This window comes from Megalobrama amblycephala, linkage group LG4, assembly GCF_018812025.1.
Source record: "Megalobrama amblycephala isolate DHTTF-2021 linkage group LG4, ASM1881202v1, whole genome shotgun sequence".
Classification (NCBI taxonomy): domain Eukaryota; kingdom Metazoa; phylum Chordata; class Actinopteri; order Cypriniformes; family Xenocyprididae; genus Megalobrama; species Megalobrama amblycephala.
The window spans coordinates 32,441,264-32,456,132 of record NC_063047.1 but is presented as its reverse complement, the minus strand read 5'-3'; the positions used below and the strand labels follow the sequence as shown (position 1 = coordinate 32,456,132).

At 38.5% G+C, this 14,869-nt stretch overlaps 1 protein-coding gene and 1 long non-coding RNA gene across 3 annotated transcripts in view; one reads left to right on the top strand and one right to left on the bottom strand.

The window, feature by feature from the left end:
* The window catches only part of sema4c (sema domain, immunoglobulin domain (Ig), transmembrane domain (TM) and short cytoplasmic domain, (semaphorin) 4C), a 399,444-nt gene that overhangs the window by 324,264 nt on the left and 60,311 nt on the right, over positions 1–14,869 (top strand). The window contains exon 1 of one of the 2 annotated variants that reach the window (XM_048188923.1): positions 4,299–4,808. The exons of the other annotated variant lie outside the window; for it this stretch is intronic. The gene's annotated coding sequence lies outside the window, so the exon portion shown is untranslated. Of the gene's footprint in view, positions 1–4,298; positions 4,809–14,869 lie in introns of those variants that run through there. 2 annotated transcript variants of the gene reach the window in all.
* On the bottom strand, positions 837–6,400 carry LOC125267364. Its single transcript, XR_007184656.1, has 3 exons — positions 5,668–6,400; positions 1,775–1,838; positions 837–1,647 (listed from the first exon to the last, which is right to left on the bottom strand). It is a non-coding gene; the product is annotated as an uncharacterized LOC125267364 (long non-coding RNA).

The window sequence follows — 14,869 nt, the reverse complement described above, 5'->3', positions numbered from 1 at the left end:
AATAAACCGTCCATGGATTATTTATGAAACAAATAAATGTTTCCAATCTTTAAAAAAAATAACTCGAAAGCACAACTGCACAACTTTCACTATATTGCTTTTTAAATAACATTAATATAGAAAAATAAATTTGTAGAACTATTTCTGAACATTAGTTTGATCTGTGTACAAAATATTATGTTCATGTTGGCATGTAGTTTATTATGTACAGTATTATATGCTATCAATCTGCTATGGTGTATTTGGAAAAGCACAAAAAACATTTGTATTTTGAATTAAGTCATAAACATATTTCCAGTATGTTTTATATTATCACACTGTCCGATGTTCAACAAAACTTGACTAACGTGCTTTTCGTTCTCTTGAAAAGTTAAACGCATGTGCAGTATCATCAGCTCACCGGTTCTCAAATCGGACACGTCCGAAAGAAGCGGTTCTCGGTTGTGTACTGATGATCCGAAAACCGTTGCAACCGGTTCTTGACTCGAGAACGAGAACGGTGACAGGCCGTGTATGTTCGTTCGTGTGCGCCGCGCATGCGCACTCATATCAGCTGCTCTGCTGTTCGTGCTCATCACCATCAGTTCTCTCTTCACAGCAGGTTAAGTCAGTGTACTGTTGGAGTAACTGAATAACTCCGGAATGTTGGTTTATTTCGAGAGGTAGTGTCAGGCACGTCAAAAAGTGAATAACTTTAGTAATTTGTGTATTCGTGTTTGCTTACTGGAGATGCAAACTGTTTGGAACGATTCAGACCGATTTGGTGAACTGGTTCAACCGGTTCACTGAAAAGAACCGGTTAAAAAGAACGATTCGTTCGCGAACCGGACATCACTATCATCCATATGTAGTTGTGTTTTGTACCGTGTTGGATTTTCCTCATTGAAATTAAAGCCTGTCAACCTTCATCTTCATGTTATTTGTGTGTTAAGTCTGTCCCACACAGATTTTTACTATATTGATCAGCTGATGCATCAAACAAAGCACTTGGTTGGATACATTAAAGTTCATATTTTAATTTGTTTTAAGTTTTCTATTGTCATAAAATTGTGGGGGGTTTTTTATGTTACAGTTGCCTCCAACATCATAGCCAAGATAAAATATTGTATGATTTTGATCTGAAAAGAAATGAACATAGAAATGCATAAATGTATCTACAAATCTTTTATGTAAAATGTTTAGAACAAAGGCTGATTTTCCACCATTGCTGTAGTTTATTTGTGATTGAAGTCATTTAGTGCATTACTATTTCCCAAATGTCAACATTATACAGTATTGTGCATCGCAAAGGTTCTTCGTTGATTCAAAGATCTGAGTACTGTCTTCTTGTATGTACATTTCTATGCATTCACCTAAAGAATGAGTAAATCTAACCTTGTTAGTGAAGTTGTGTGGTCATATACTGTATTTTCACTATCATGACTGTGCATGCTTTCAGCACTGTGGTTTGGTCTTAAATTAGAGCATATGAGCAGTAGTAATATATCTATAGCTGTAGCTTTAGGGATTGGACCTCTGGACTCCATCCTAATGAGTGTACACCTTACCTCTTTGTCCTGGCCTAGTTTCCACATTTGTCTGCTTCCTGTGCTATATTCCAAGCTGTGCTTGTTCCACATGACTAATACAACCTTGCTGAAGCAGGAACTGTGAATAGAGACAAAGTCTGTTCTCACTTAAAAAAGTGATTCTGCATTTCAGTAGAGTGCTGAAAGGGTTTTTTACTCAAAAGGCAGCATCCCCTCTAGGTTCAGCGTGCATCAACAAGACTCACCTTTGTCCGTATCTTGATCTGAATTGAGAATAACCCCTGGTAATCCTTCCATCAAGGACAGAACCTTCACATAAATAAAACCAGACAAGGTTTGCATGTAAATCCTTTGCAGTGATGCAAGCAACATGTTTTTTCACTATGTATTGTTTAGTGCTATTTAGTTAATATGCCATAAGAAGCCTATAGCATTTCAGCACTAAGAAGCCAGAGTATAATTGCAATCATACATTTGCATTTTGCATTCAGTTTATTTACAATATCTGAGAAGTGGTATTAATGTGGTCAGAGGAACAATTTTATGGTCATAGCAGCAGTGTTTACTGCTGGCGCGCCATGTGTGATCAACATAAATACTCAATATTCCCAGCAGATAAGCCATTGAAACATCTCACAATGCAGAGATACAGATCAAAACCTTCTTCTCATGTCAAATTAACCTTTATAGGTACTCCACATGCCATGGCAATTGCATATTTCACCAGGCGACTTGGCATTGATGGAGATTGTTTTTGTTATAATATGAAGGGTTTTGTAGATTTGTGTGGTCTCCTGGGTCCTGCTGCTGTGGACTGGTGTCCATTATCCATTCGATTCGCCTCCCAGAGTAAATCCTCATCCAAACAGATTCTAAATGATATCTATGCTTCCTCCATTCCCAGCGCCTGCACTCAAGGCTTTTATTCGTGAATCTGAGGGGCCTCTGGGGCTGGAGGCTTTTATTTAAGTAGCCTTTGCCACTCAGAAATATAATGAAGATTTCCATTATGATTACACTAGAGGAAGCACTGCCCATAATTGAGTGTCACAACTGCAGTTGTACACATGTAGTTTGAAAGGTATAAAAGGCTCCATCTACTCAAGTGAAGCCAGTCCAAATGTTCTAGAAAGGCCCCTCCTCATTCAGATCTGCTGCAGTCCCTTGACTGTCATACATGAAGGATCCACTAGTACGGTTTAAGATGAAGTATAATTGGTTATGTGCTTTTCAAAAGAAAAGAGACACACAACAAGGTTGAGATACATTTGAATACCCCTTTCTTTCATTGTGATGTTTAAATGCATATAATTTAGGTTAATCCTTTGCGGATATTTTCTTTGGCTTTGGCAAAGGCAAGATGCTTATCTCTAAGTATAGTATATTTATGTGGTAGATTGTTAAGCTGAGAATGCAGACAGACAGATTTATTCAAGTGTTAAAATGCAGGGACGGGCCATAATCCATTGAATCTTCTAAAATGAGAATATACGGGATTATCCGGGTTGTTGTTTTGCTTCCTGTTGCTACATCTCTAATGCTTCAGTCATAACCCAAGACATGCACATCTGTCTGTCTGTCTGTCTTGTCTGTCTATTTTGGTGCCTTTATATTTTAATTCATAACTACATTCACAACAATCCATATATTTCACATATATTGAACCATATATAAAAAGAAAAGCAACTATGCTATTATTATTATACTATATGTGACCCTGGACCACAAAATATATATTTGTAGCAATAGCCAGACATACATTGTATGGGTCAAAATTATCGATTTTTCTTTTTTATATTAAGTAAAGATCATGTTACATGAAGATATTTTGTAAATTTTCTACCTAAATATACCAAAAACATTATTGTTGTGAGTGGATATGCATTGCTATGGACTTCATTTGGACAACTTTAAAGGTGATTTTCTGAATTTTTAGATTTTTTTGCACCCTCAGATTCCATATTTTCAAATATTTGTATCTCTACAAAATATTATCCTATCATATTAAGTCCTACATCAATGGAAAGCTTATTTATTCAGCTTTCAGATGATGTATAAATCTCAATTTCAAAAAATTGACTCTTATGACTGGTTTTGTGGTCCTGGGTCAGGTAGATATAGCCTATATATATATATATATATATATATATATATATATATATATATATATATATATATATATATATATATATATATACATATACTAATATATATGTATATATATACACACACACACACACACACACACACACACACACACACACACACACAATATTTTACTTATTGAATATAGGCCTATATTTTAAATGTAAATTATTGTAAAATTACATGTTTTATCCTGTTAAATCAAAAATAACTTTCACTGTAATGGTAAGGTAACAAAGTCAACCAATTAAAGATTTTACTGTAGCATTTTAACATTATTTTTCTTTTAAAATTAACAGCATTTTAACAGTGTATCTCTCTTTTTAGTCAAAAAGAGTTTGCATTACAGTGCTCATGTTACAATATAAATAAGTAGGCTACTTGTGTGCACTTAATTCGTATATTTATTTATTTTTACATTTACTATATAGCATCTTGTATGAATGGTAAAGTGTTAGAACTGTAAAGTGTTAGAAAAAGTCATTAAAATAATGTAGTAGGCTTCAGCACAGAAGCCCATTAGAGAATGACAAATGCTTCACTTCGTCTGATTATGATGATATTCCGGCCCCGTTCCCGTACAGGACAGGGGAGATTGGGGCGGAGACCTGTTTGTACTGCTTTTGTGAGCCACCGGTCCGCCTCATCGCTTCCCCGATACCCATCAGGAGGCAGTATATCCTCCAGTGCAGTGTGTGTGGCGTACTGGAGCTGTGCTTCCCGTCCGCTAAGCACCTTTGTTTCTCTCACAGTCAGAGCTTTACTTTAGCAGGGCGCGGGGTTCAAGTTGCTGAGACGGAGGAGAACCGCTTTGAAGAAGTGGATCTGTACGGGTTTAATACACCCTCCCTCTCTAGAACTACTACAAAGGGAGTGAACGGAGAGAGTTGCGCTGCGTAAACCGACACACTGACCATCGCGCCGCTCGCTTGCTCGCTTGCTCGCTCGCTCTCCTAGCCGTCAAGAAAGCAAGCATGCGGGAAAACAAAAGGAGCTGAGTCTTTCTGTGGAAAATGTGGGATTTGTTGGGCTCGTTTTGAAATGGTGGTTCTCTGAGACCAGGCGCTGTGTGCGTTTTCATGCGTTTTTGGACGCGCTGACAGTCCGTGAGCGTTACGCACCGACTCGCCAGAGGTAAGTTTGACGCCTCCAATACAAATACAACTGGATTATTGCAGTGTTCTATTATTGCAGCGTTCTGTTATCTTATAAACTGACGTCACAACGTCACGTAATTAGTGTTTTTGTTTTTAAAATGTCGTTTATTGCAAAAGCGATGGGGGTGGAAAGGATATTTGATACCGTCATTAAGTCAGTCAGTCATTCAGTCGGCGGAGCTCCAACTGTTGCCTTATTGTTTAGATAAGTTTAAAATCCTAACTAAAGATGATTGTAATAAATGTAGATGGCAGTTTGTGTCACTTTGGCGACAACGCAGTGCGGTTTTAATTGGACACATCTCAACGTGCAAACAAATAAGACACTAAAATCTTTATGTGCCAGATTGAGTGAGAGAATAAACGCTGACTGTTTGATGCATATGTGATGGGATTTTACATATTTAAAGAACAACATCAGCACTTTTTTTCTTAGTGCAATTAAAACGTTTCTGCCACGTTCACAGCACAATAAAACGCTTCTCTCTGAGGTTTAACATTATTTAGTGACTCAGGTAATAAGCGATAATGGTTTTCTGTGGGAATTATATAAAGCCTAGCCTAAAAGTGATGTTCAAAATCACACAATCATGCTGGAAGATTGACCACCAGCAGATGTTTTCGTGCTGTGACACATACAGAGTGCGTTTTCCTTCTTTTCCTTTTCTTGTGACTTGGTTGTCTGTAATGAAATAAGTGCGCACTGCATACTGGAGATTACAGTAATTACAGCATGAAGTGGACACTGGTGTTTTCATAGGCTGGGTGCTCATTCAGACAGAGAAATGGTCAAAGAGTCAAACTAAAACTAAAATATATAGTCATTATGTACTCACCTTTATGTTGCTCCAAGAACTTATGACTTTCTTTCCACTCTGCAACACAAAAGGAGACATTTTGAAGAATCACTGTTTTCCATGCATTGACAATAAAACATGACCGAAGATGTCAAGTCTAAAGTAAGATCGTCATAAAAGTGGTACACATCCCAAGTCGTCTAAAGATTTACAGTAGCAGTCGTGTGAGTCGACGCAGAAATTTAAGTCATTATTCAGTGATCTTCCCTCTTGAGCTGTTAACAGCAAGTTGATAAATTGAACTTGAGAATCAGATGTAAACTTTATGAATGGAATTAAACATTTTATTTTAAAAGATCTGACTAAAACAAATATTTTATTCATGAATCCAACATAGCTAGTTCTCTCGTGTACTCTTATGAATTCATTAATAAAGCCTCGGAAGAATGCGAGGACTTACATTTTGGCTTGTTTGTCCCATAACCCTGTTGTTTTTTTTTTATGGAGTCTTTGAAAGGACAACTTTTATGATACTTTTGTGGTGATTTCGTGCTCTTTTTTTGAGGCTTAATGCCTTCATTTACCATTTCCTGCATGGAAAAGATCAATCAGTCAAGGGTTTGGGTTGATGGTGAGTTAATGATTACAGATTGTTCTTTTTTGGGGGGTGAACTATACCTTTAACATATTTTTTTAGGGTGAAGTGTGTGTTTGTGTGTGTGCACATTTACTAAGGGGTCCTCTTAAGGCAGGAACACACCAAGCAGACAGTGGGGCAGTTTTTGTTCGTCGGCCGACTAAGTTTTCTCAGCACCGTCGGCTGAAGTTGGTCCTCAACGGCTTTTTTTCGGCCGATTCGACATGTTGAATCGGCGTTGGAGCTCGTCGGTACGTTAGGCCATCTGATCATTCTGATTGGCTGTTCAGATACTGCCACCTGCTAGTACGGAAAGGCATTTCATCTTGCGCAGGCGCAAAATGGATGTGCTACTTGGCCGTCAGCTGTCAAGCATCGGTTTGGTGTGTCAGGGCAACTTTGGACCCAGACGTTGCGGACGTGAGCCAACCCCACAGTGTGCTTTCATCGCCACTAGTTCGTCGGCGTCGGCTTGGTGTGTTCCTGCCTTTATGAGGTTCAAATGGTCCAAATCATGTCTTAAAGGGATAGTTCACCCAAAAATGAAAATTCTGTCATCATTTACTCACCCCCATGTCGTTCCAAGCCTGTATGACTTTCTTATTTCTACAAAACACAAACAAAGACATTTTGAATAATGTTGGGAACCAAACAGTTTCAGTTCCCATGGATTTCCATTGTAGTTTTTGTCCATATAATCAATATAAAGTCAATGAGAACCAAAACTGTTTGGTTACCAAAATTCTTCAAAATATCTTCTTTTTTATGTTTTACAGAAGAAAGTCATACATGTTTGTAATGACAAGGGTGAGTAAATGATAGAATTTCCATTTCTGGTAGGGCCCCCCAAAAAATTAAAAATGACAAAAGGTGCATACAGGTTGAGAACAATGGCTGTCAGTGGGATTTTATAGCTTGTGTTTGTGAGTATGTGAAATAGCAAGGTCAGTGTGTATCATCACATCCAAGAACAATCAGTTGTCTATTATAGTGATTCATACAGTGCCTGTAAGCAAAGAGGAGACTGGAAGCCTTGAACAAAGCTCTGTATTATTGTGACGTAGGGCTGTCATACGCTCCCGTCGTTGTCTGTTAATGAACAGTGGAAGGAGAGGAGAGCAGTAACTGTAGAATTGTGCTCCATTCATGTTTGTTTTCAGCCTGTCCTGGACAGTGTTCCCGCATTAAATGCAACTGGCAGGGAATAGCTTGCTGGGGGCCCATACACTGTCACCCCTTCAGCCCAGATGTTCCTCAAACCCATTGAGAGTCAAATTGGGCTCCTGGAGGGAAGACCTTCTCATTGTTGTGCCACAATGGACTCGCATCCTTCCTTAGTCAATAGTACCTAAAAGTGAATATCACACACACACACACACACACACACATACACACACACACACACACACACACACACACACACACACACACACACACACACACACACACACACACACACACACACACACACACACACACACAGATTCCCATACAGGGTTTAGTTCATTGACATGAGGGATTCACAAGGACAGGAAAAGCTATTAGTATTCTGATCATCCAGTCTGGAATCTGGAATGTTGTATTCCAACTCCTAAAATTAAGACTTTGATATCAGACTCTTTAAAGAGAGGTCAGTTAATGTAAAAATGAAGACTTCAGATGCAAAAGCCTCTAAGTGCCGTCTGAAATTTTCTTCTAAAATAAGCATCTTTATCAAGCTTGTATGTTTAGGGTCAGTAATTCCACTTTAATGGGATTTTGCTTATTTTAGAAGAAAATTTCAGACGGAACTTAGAGGCTTTTGCATCTGAAGTCTTCAGATGTTCTTCGTGGGGTAACATCTAAATTAACCGCCTTGATTCAATTCAAAATGATTTAACATGACTGAATAAACCCGGTTATACTCCAATGTAAGAATTTTAAAGGCTCAGATCAGGTAGAAATATGTACTAGCCTTTTCAGCTGCATGTTCACTTTTATAGTATAGTTTATTCTGAAATAATTGCTATCTTTGAGCTTAAAAAGCTGTTAGACTAGATCCGAACCACATTTTGACTTTTTATGCAACTGTAAAGATGCATTCATGAGAAAATGTCAGAAATAAACCATCAACATTAATAGGATCATCATCACAAATGTCACAATTCTCAGCTAAAGTGCATCAAAAACGCATTATAATGTCAACAACATGCAGATTGCACAGAGCCATCGGAAGTACCTGTATGGAATTCTAAAGCCTCTTTTCTAAGTCATCCTGAGCGCTTGCTATCTTCCCCTGCAGGAACTCGTATCACATGAATGAATTAATGGATTACATCCCTGACATCATGAAGCAAATGTTCTGGCCTTGGGTCTTGTTATAATAGTGCGGTTTTGTGGACACTATCGTTCAATTAGCGCATGCTGCTAACCAATGTGACGGTGTCCCTGAACCGCTTCTACGCAGAATGAATAGAAATCAATTGGCAAGCATGATGCCTCGCCTTGCGTAACACCTTCTGTCCTCTGGCTTATTGTGAAGTGTGTTCCCTATACAAGCCCTTACAAGGGTTATTTGTCCCCCTTTCTCTGCTGGGAGTTGATGTGTGGTGGCCGCGCGTATTGACGGCGACCCCTTCGACTAGAACCCTCATTATTCTCTATCAGTGTGCGCTCCTATATGCCATTTCCTCTCTGCCTTTAGTTAGTCTCTCTGTTTGGCTTCCACCTGTATTTGTAATGAGCACAATGGTACTCCAGGAGTCTCAGGAGTGATGTGTAAAAGTGGAGAGAGGTCATGCAGTCAGGGCGAGTCCGTGATCTGGAGTGGACACGGGCGGACGGCTCGTCTGGTGAGAGGGGTGAGTGAAAACAGCAGGGGCTGGGGATGGACATAGGTGATGTTTAGATAAGAGGAAGGGGAAGAGTGTTTTAAGAGCAGCACTGCAAATATAGAAGAGATTGCGTGTGTTTTTGTGAGTGTGTGTGGATGGAAGGGCAGCTTGTGTGCATTTGTGTTAAGGGTAGTGCTTCTTTCCACCATCCCCCAGTGTGTTTACACATATTGGAATGATGTGATGCCTCTTGTGTGTGTGTATGTGTGTGTGTTTGCCTGTGTGTGCGCAGCTGTGGGCCAGAGGTGGAGAAACACATCTGCACAGAGCTGTGAAAGTGATACAGGCTTGACTGTTTTAGAAAAATCAAGTTTCGATAGACAAACATTTAAACAGAGAGTTCATCCAAAAATGAAAATTCTGTTATCATTTACTCTCTTGTGTCATTCTAAATCTCTAACTTTATTTCTTCTGCAGGCCAGTGTTATTTTAGTATTTTTATATGCTTAGATTTTAGTTTAGGGCTTTTATTAGTTGTTGTTTTTTAAATATTTATATAGCTTTAATTTATTTTTACTTCAGTTTTAGTCCTTTTAGTACTTCAACTTCAACTTAATTTAAATTAGTTGTCAAGGCCAAATTTGTCATTTTTATTTCAGTTGTTTTTTCGGTTTAAGCTTCTCATGTTTTATTTTATTTTATTTTATTTCAGCTTTATTTTATTTTATTTTATTTTATTTCAGCTATAAGCTATTACAAACTATTTTTAATAGTATTAGTTAAAAGGTTAGTTCACCCAAAAATGAAAATTCTGTCATTAATTACTCACCCTCATGTCGTTCCACACCCGTAAGACCTTCGTTCATCTTCAGAACACAAATTAAGATATTTTTCATAAAATCCAAAGGCTCAGTGAGGTCTTCATTGCCAGCAAGATCATTAACACATTCAGATGGCCAGAAAGCTACTAAAGGCATATTTAAAACAGACTACAGTGGTTCAACCCTAATGTTATGAAGCAACGAGAATACTTTTTGTGTGCCAAAAAAAAAAAAAATAACGATTTTATCCAACAATATCTAGTGATGGGCGTTTTTAAAACACTGCTTCATGAAGCTTCGAAGCTTTATGAATCTTTTGTTTCGAATCAGTGGTTTGGAGCGTGTATCAAACTACCAAAGTCACGCCCCCCAGTGGTGAGCCATTGAAATTTCGAAACACTCATGACGTAACGAAGCCTCGTTTACTGAAATCACGTGACTTTGGCAGTTTGAGATGTGATATGTTTGTGTTCAAACAAAATGAGGGTGAATAAATGATGTCAAAATTTTTCATGAACTATCCCTTTGAAATGCATATTATACCGGCCCATAAATTTCATTTTCGGTAGCGTTCCTTCACCTCGTTTTCCTCTTTCCGCCCTGAGGCTTGTTTTCCTGGTGCTGAGATGGATCCATCAGGCCAGTTTTGCGTGTCTTTTATGAGCTGCATATGGAGGCCACGCAGAGGGGAAAGGTGTAGAGCGTAGGCCCTCTCGTTTGCTAGCAAATGACCAGTATCGACCATCTGCTATTTTAGTGTCCTTCCCCACAGGCTCTGCTAGTGATTTTTTCAAGCTGTGCATTTGTTGTATATGTATGAGAGTGAATGTATGCATTTGTGTTTGCATGGCTTTTCTTCCACTCCATCCCAAAATTAGGGTCATATGTTTTGTTTTTCGCCATTCAAAGCCTGGCAGCCACAGGTAGGAGCTGAACTGCATTAAAACGGGCAGTCAATGATTCCCTTTTGTGTGAGTCAGTTCCAAATGTCCTTTTGGAAATTGTGTTTACAGAAACGTTATTTAGAAGTGCAATCACATGTCTGTGCTTTTGCTTTGAGCAAGTGCAGATTTTCTCCTCCCTCGCTGCTCTTTTCTGCCTCTCGCTCTTTTCTACTCGTGCGTTCCTAACAGATGTTTGCCCTAATGCATCTCGAGCTCAGGTTGTTTACTGAGCTTACATCTGGTTTGGGTGCTTCATATCCCCCTTTGCCTGGAATTAATGGGTGTTTTTTCTCCTCAAAAGCCAAATGTATTTGCTTAAGTGTATTTTTGCACACAATGGAGTTGGAACGGTGAAATATCTGGCTAGTTTCAGAGAGTATTTGGTACTCAGTTCAGTTTGGGCTATGATGTGAACATTGCAGTGTTTTAAGCCCATCTGCACAAATAAGCAGTTGGGGGTTGTTCAGTCTTTACAGATTGTATTATTAGTGGTGCTAGGTTTCGGACAAACCCTTAAGCCTAGGCATTAAAATTAAGTACACAACTCGTCCCAAACCATTTGTGCAATGGGCTGCACGATTAATGATAATAAAACTCTTATTATTCGTCGGTGTTTGCAGCATCTCAGAGCGGTTTCGGTAAACAGTAAATGCTGCTGAACTTGAACTCCAGCTCTGCAGTGAAATATTACTATGGTAATATTTCTTTTGTTTTTATTTAGTAATAATAATAACAATAATAATAATGTTATTATTAGTATTATTTTATAGCCATATTCTATGGAAGAGGATTAGGGCCAAGAAATAATAAAAAAAGGTTAAAGTCATTATAATGCGAGATTAAACTCATTAAATTTTGAGAAAAAAGTCAAAATACAATGTTGAGAATAAACTCACAAAATTTTTAAAATAAAGTCATGTTTCGAGAAAAAAGTTATTATATTAAAAAAAAGTCGAAATAAAATGTTGAGAATAAACTCATTAAATGAAGTCGTTGTGTTTTGAGAAAAAAATCGTTACATTTAAAAAAAAAAGTCTAAAAAATATGTCAAGAATAAACACAATTTATTCAGTGCAATTCAGTGGGATCCAATGTTTTATTTTTGTGTGTGTGTGTGTGTGTGTGTATAGACTTCAGATATCTACATTGGATTGGCTTTTTTTAGTAAGAAACCACTTAGCAACACCTAGAAATCTTAGCAATAGCGGTGCCCTTTCAACCACGCACAACAGTGCAGGCGTTTCGCAGTGCAGCAACATCTTTTGGGGCAATATTTCTTTAGAAAATGTAGCATTATAACTCATTTTGGCATTGTTTCGCCCTTTAACATAATTCCTTCCCGTGTGACTTGAAGATTGAATCGTTAGCAGCAGGAAACACCAGAGGAACAAACAGTCAAGCACACCAGCATTCACACACACAATAAAAGTGGCTGTGTGTTGCCATTGGGGCAGAAACAGAGCCAGGGAAACAGCTCCACAGCTGGCCTCGGCCCCCTTCCCTTAACCCTCCCCCCTCCCTCGGGAGATATGTTCGCAAAAACCTCCCCGCGCAGACCCGGACCACCCCAACACCGCTGCCTCCCGCTGTAAGGCGGGTTCCTCTGCCCGTTTCTACAGCTTGATCCCCAAAGCAGATCCCCCCCCAGATGTGCAAGACCCACAGGATGGAGTAACAATAGCGAGGCTGTTGGACCATTAGACCCTGGTGAGCCGGTGTGTGTGAGTGCTTAGCCCTTTACCCTCCCCCATCTTCTGCAGAATGACCTTTAACCCTGGTTCGCTACATGCTGCACACCTCCTGCTGCGCCTCTCACACGCCGCTACACTAGCTCTGTCACTCATAGACTAATGCAGATAGAGACAGCATGGAGGGCATAGAGCTGATATAAAATCAGCAAGAAGGAGAAATCAAATGCAAATGCTACTGGGGGAGGATAGATATGCATCTGCAAAATTCATATTTGAGCTGCACACCCTCAGAAACCACTGCGATCATCATATTCAAGTTGTCTGTGCAATAGAGAATTCTTAAAGCAATAGTTCAGCCAGAAATGAACAAAATCTGTCATTATTTATTCAACCTCATGTTGTTCCAAACCTGTATGACTTTATTTCTTCCATGGAACGGGATACTTTTATGGTGCTTTTTGTCATTTTGAAGTCTGACAGCCCCAGTCCTTATTCACTGTATGGAAAAGAGTGGCCAGGATACATCAGCCAGGATCTTGTAAAAGGGCCTATAATGCCCCTTTTACAAGATGCAATATAAGTCTTTGGTGTCCCCAGAATGTGTCTGTGAAGTTTCAGCTCAAAATAACCCACAGATCATTTATTATAGCTTGTCAAATTTGCCCCTATTTGGGTGTGAGCAAAAACAAGATATTTGAGATAATCTTAGTTTTCAGTCACGTGACTGGCATGGAGATATTCCTCATAAAGTCATGTGATGTGTTTGGAATGACATGAGGATGAGTAATGACAGAATTTTCATTTTTGGATGAATTATATTCCTTTATTCTTAAAGGTCCCGTTCTTCGTGATCCCATGTTTCAAACTTTAGTTAGTGTGTAATGTTGTTGTTAGAGTATAAATAAAATCTGTAAAATTTAAAGCTCAAAGTTCAATGCCAAGCAAGATATTTTATTTAACAGAAGTCGCCTACATCGAACGGCCAGTTTGGACTACATCCCTCTACTTCCTCCTTTAATGACGTCACTAAAACAGTTTTTTGACTAACCTCCGCCCACAGGAATACACAAGAGTTGCATTTGTAGAGTGTGTTTGTCGCCATGTCGTTGAAACGCTGTTATTTTCATCCCGCAGTCCAATCACCGGGTCTGATTCCGGCTCAAATTGATAGGGTAAAATTAAAGACATGTTTACAATAACACTGAGCGCATGCATCTCCACGTTATGGTAAGAGGCGTGACCTTTCCGGGACCTTTCCGCTAAGCTGCTGTCGAATCACAACACAGGAACCGCTGGCACAATCAGAACTCGTTACGTATTTCTGAAGGAGGGACTTCATAGAACAAGGAAGTCATCAGCCGTTTTTATGACAGTGGAAACAGCGGTATACAGATAAGTAAATTATGTGAAAAATACTGTGTTTTTTTACACGCAAAACATGAATACATGTTATATTGCACACTATAAACACAATCAAAGCTTCAAAAAACCACGAAAAACGGGACCTTTAATGTTCATTCTGTTTTTGTTCGGTGCTATTTTATTTTAGTTTATTTTTTTTATTATTTATCATTTTTGTTTTACTTACAAGGGCCTATTATGCCCCTTTTACAAGATGTAATCTAAGTCTCTGGTGTCCCCAGAATGTGTCTGTGAAGTTTCAGCTCAAAATACCCCACAGATCATTTATTATAGCTTGTCAAATTTGCCCCTATTTGGGTGTGAGCAAAAACATGCCGTTTTTGTGTGTGTCCCTTTAAATGCAAATGAGCTGCTGCTCCCGGCCCTCTTTCCAGAAGAGGGCGGAGCTTTAACAGCTCACGCTTCGGTTGTTCAACAACAACAAAGCTGGAGAATCTCACGCAGCCAAAATGATGATTGTCAGTAACGGTGATTCGACTTATTGACTAGCATGTGGTTATTGTTTTTTGTTTGTTTGTTTTAATTTTGGGGATTGTGATGTCACCAACCTGGGAAGAAGCCCATTTGTTGTAGTCCTTAAAAAGCGATTTCTGTTAAAGAAAATATCTCCCTTTGCATTGAACTTTGAGCAACTTTGCAGATGTTGTTTATACTCAAACAGCAACATTAAACAGTAAATAAAGTAAAAAAAAATTGAAATCATCAAGGACCCCTTTAAATTTAATTTAGTTTTATTTTTTGTTTTATCTTATTTTGTTTTGTCTTATTTGCCTAATATTATATTTTAAGATTTTATTTTTTCTAATGTTTAATTTTTTTATTCAAATTTTTCTCTCCCTTTTTCATATTGATGCTTTGGCAATATAGAATGTAAAGTACTTTAAATGAAAACTGAGAAAGAGAGAGAATTTCT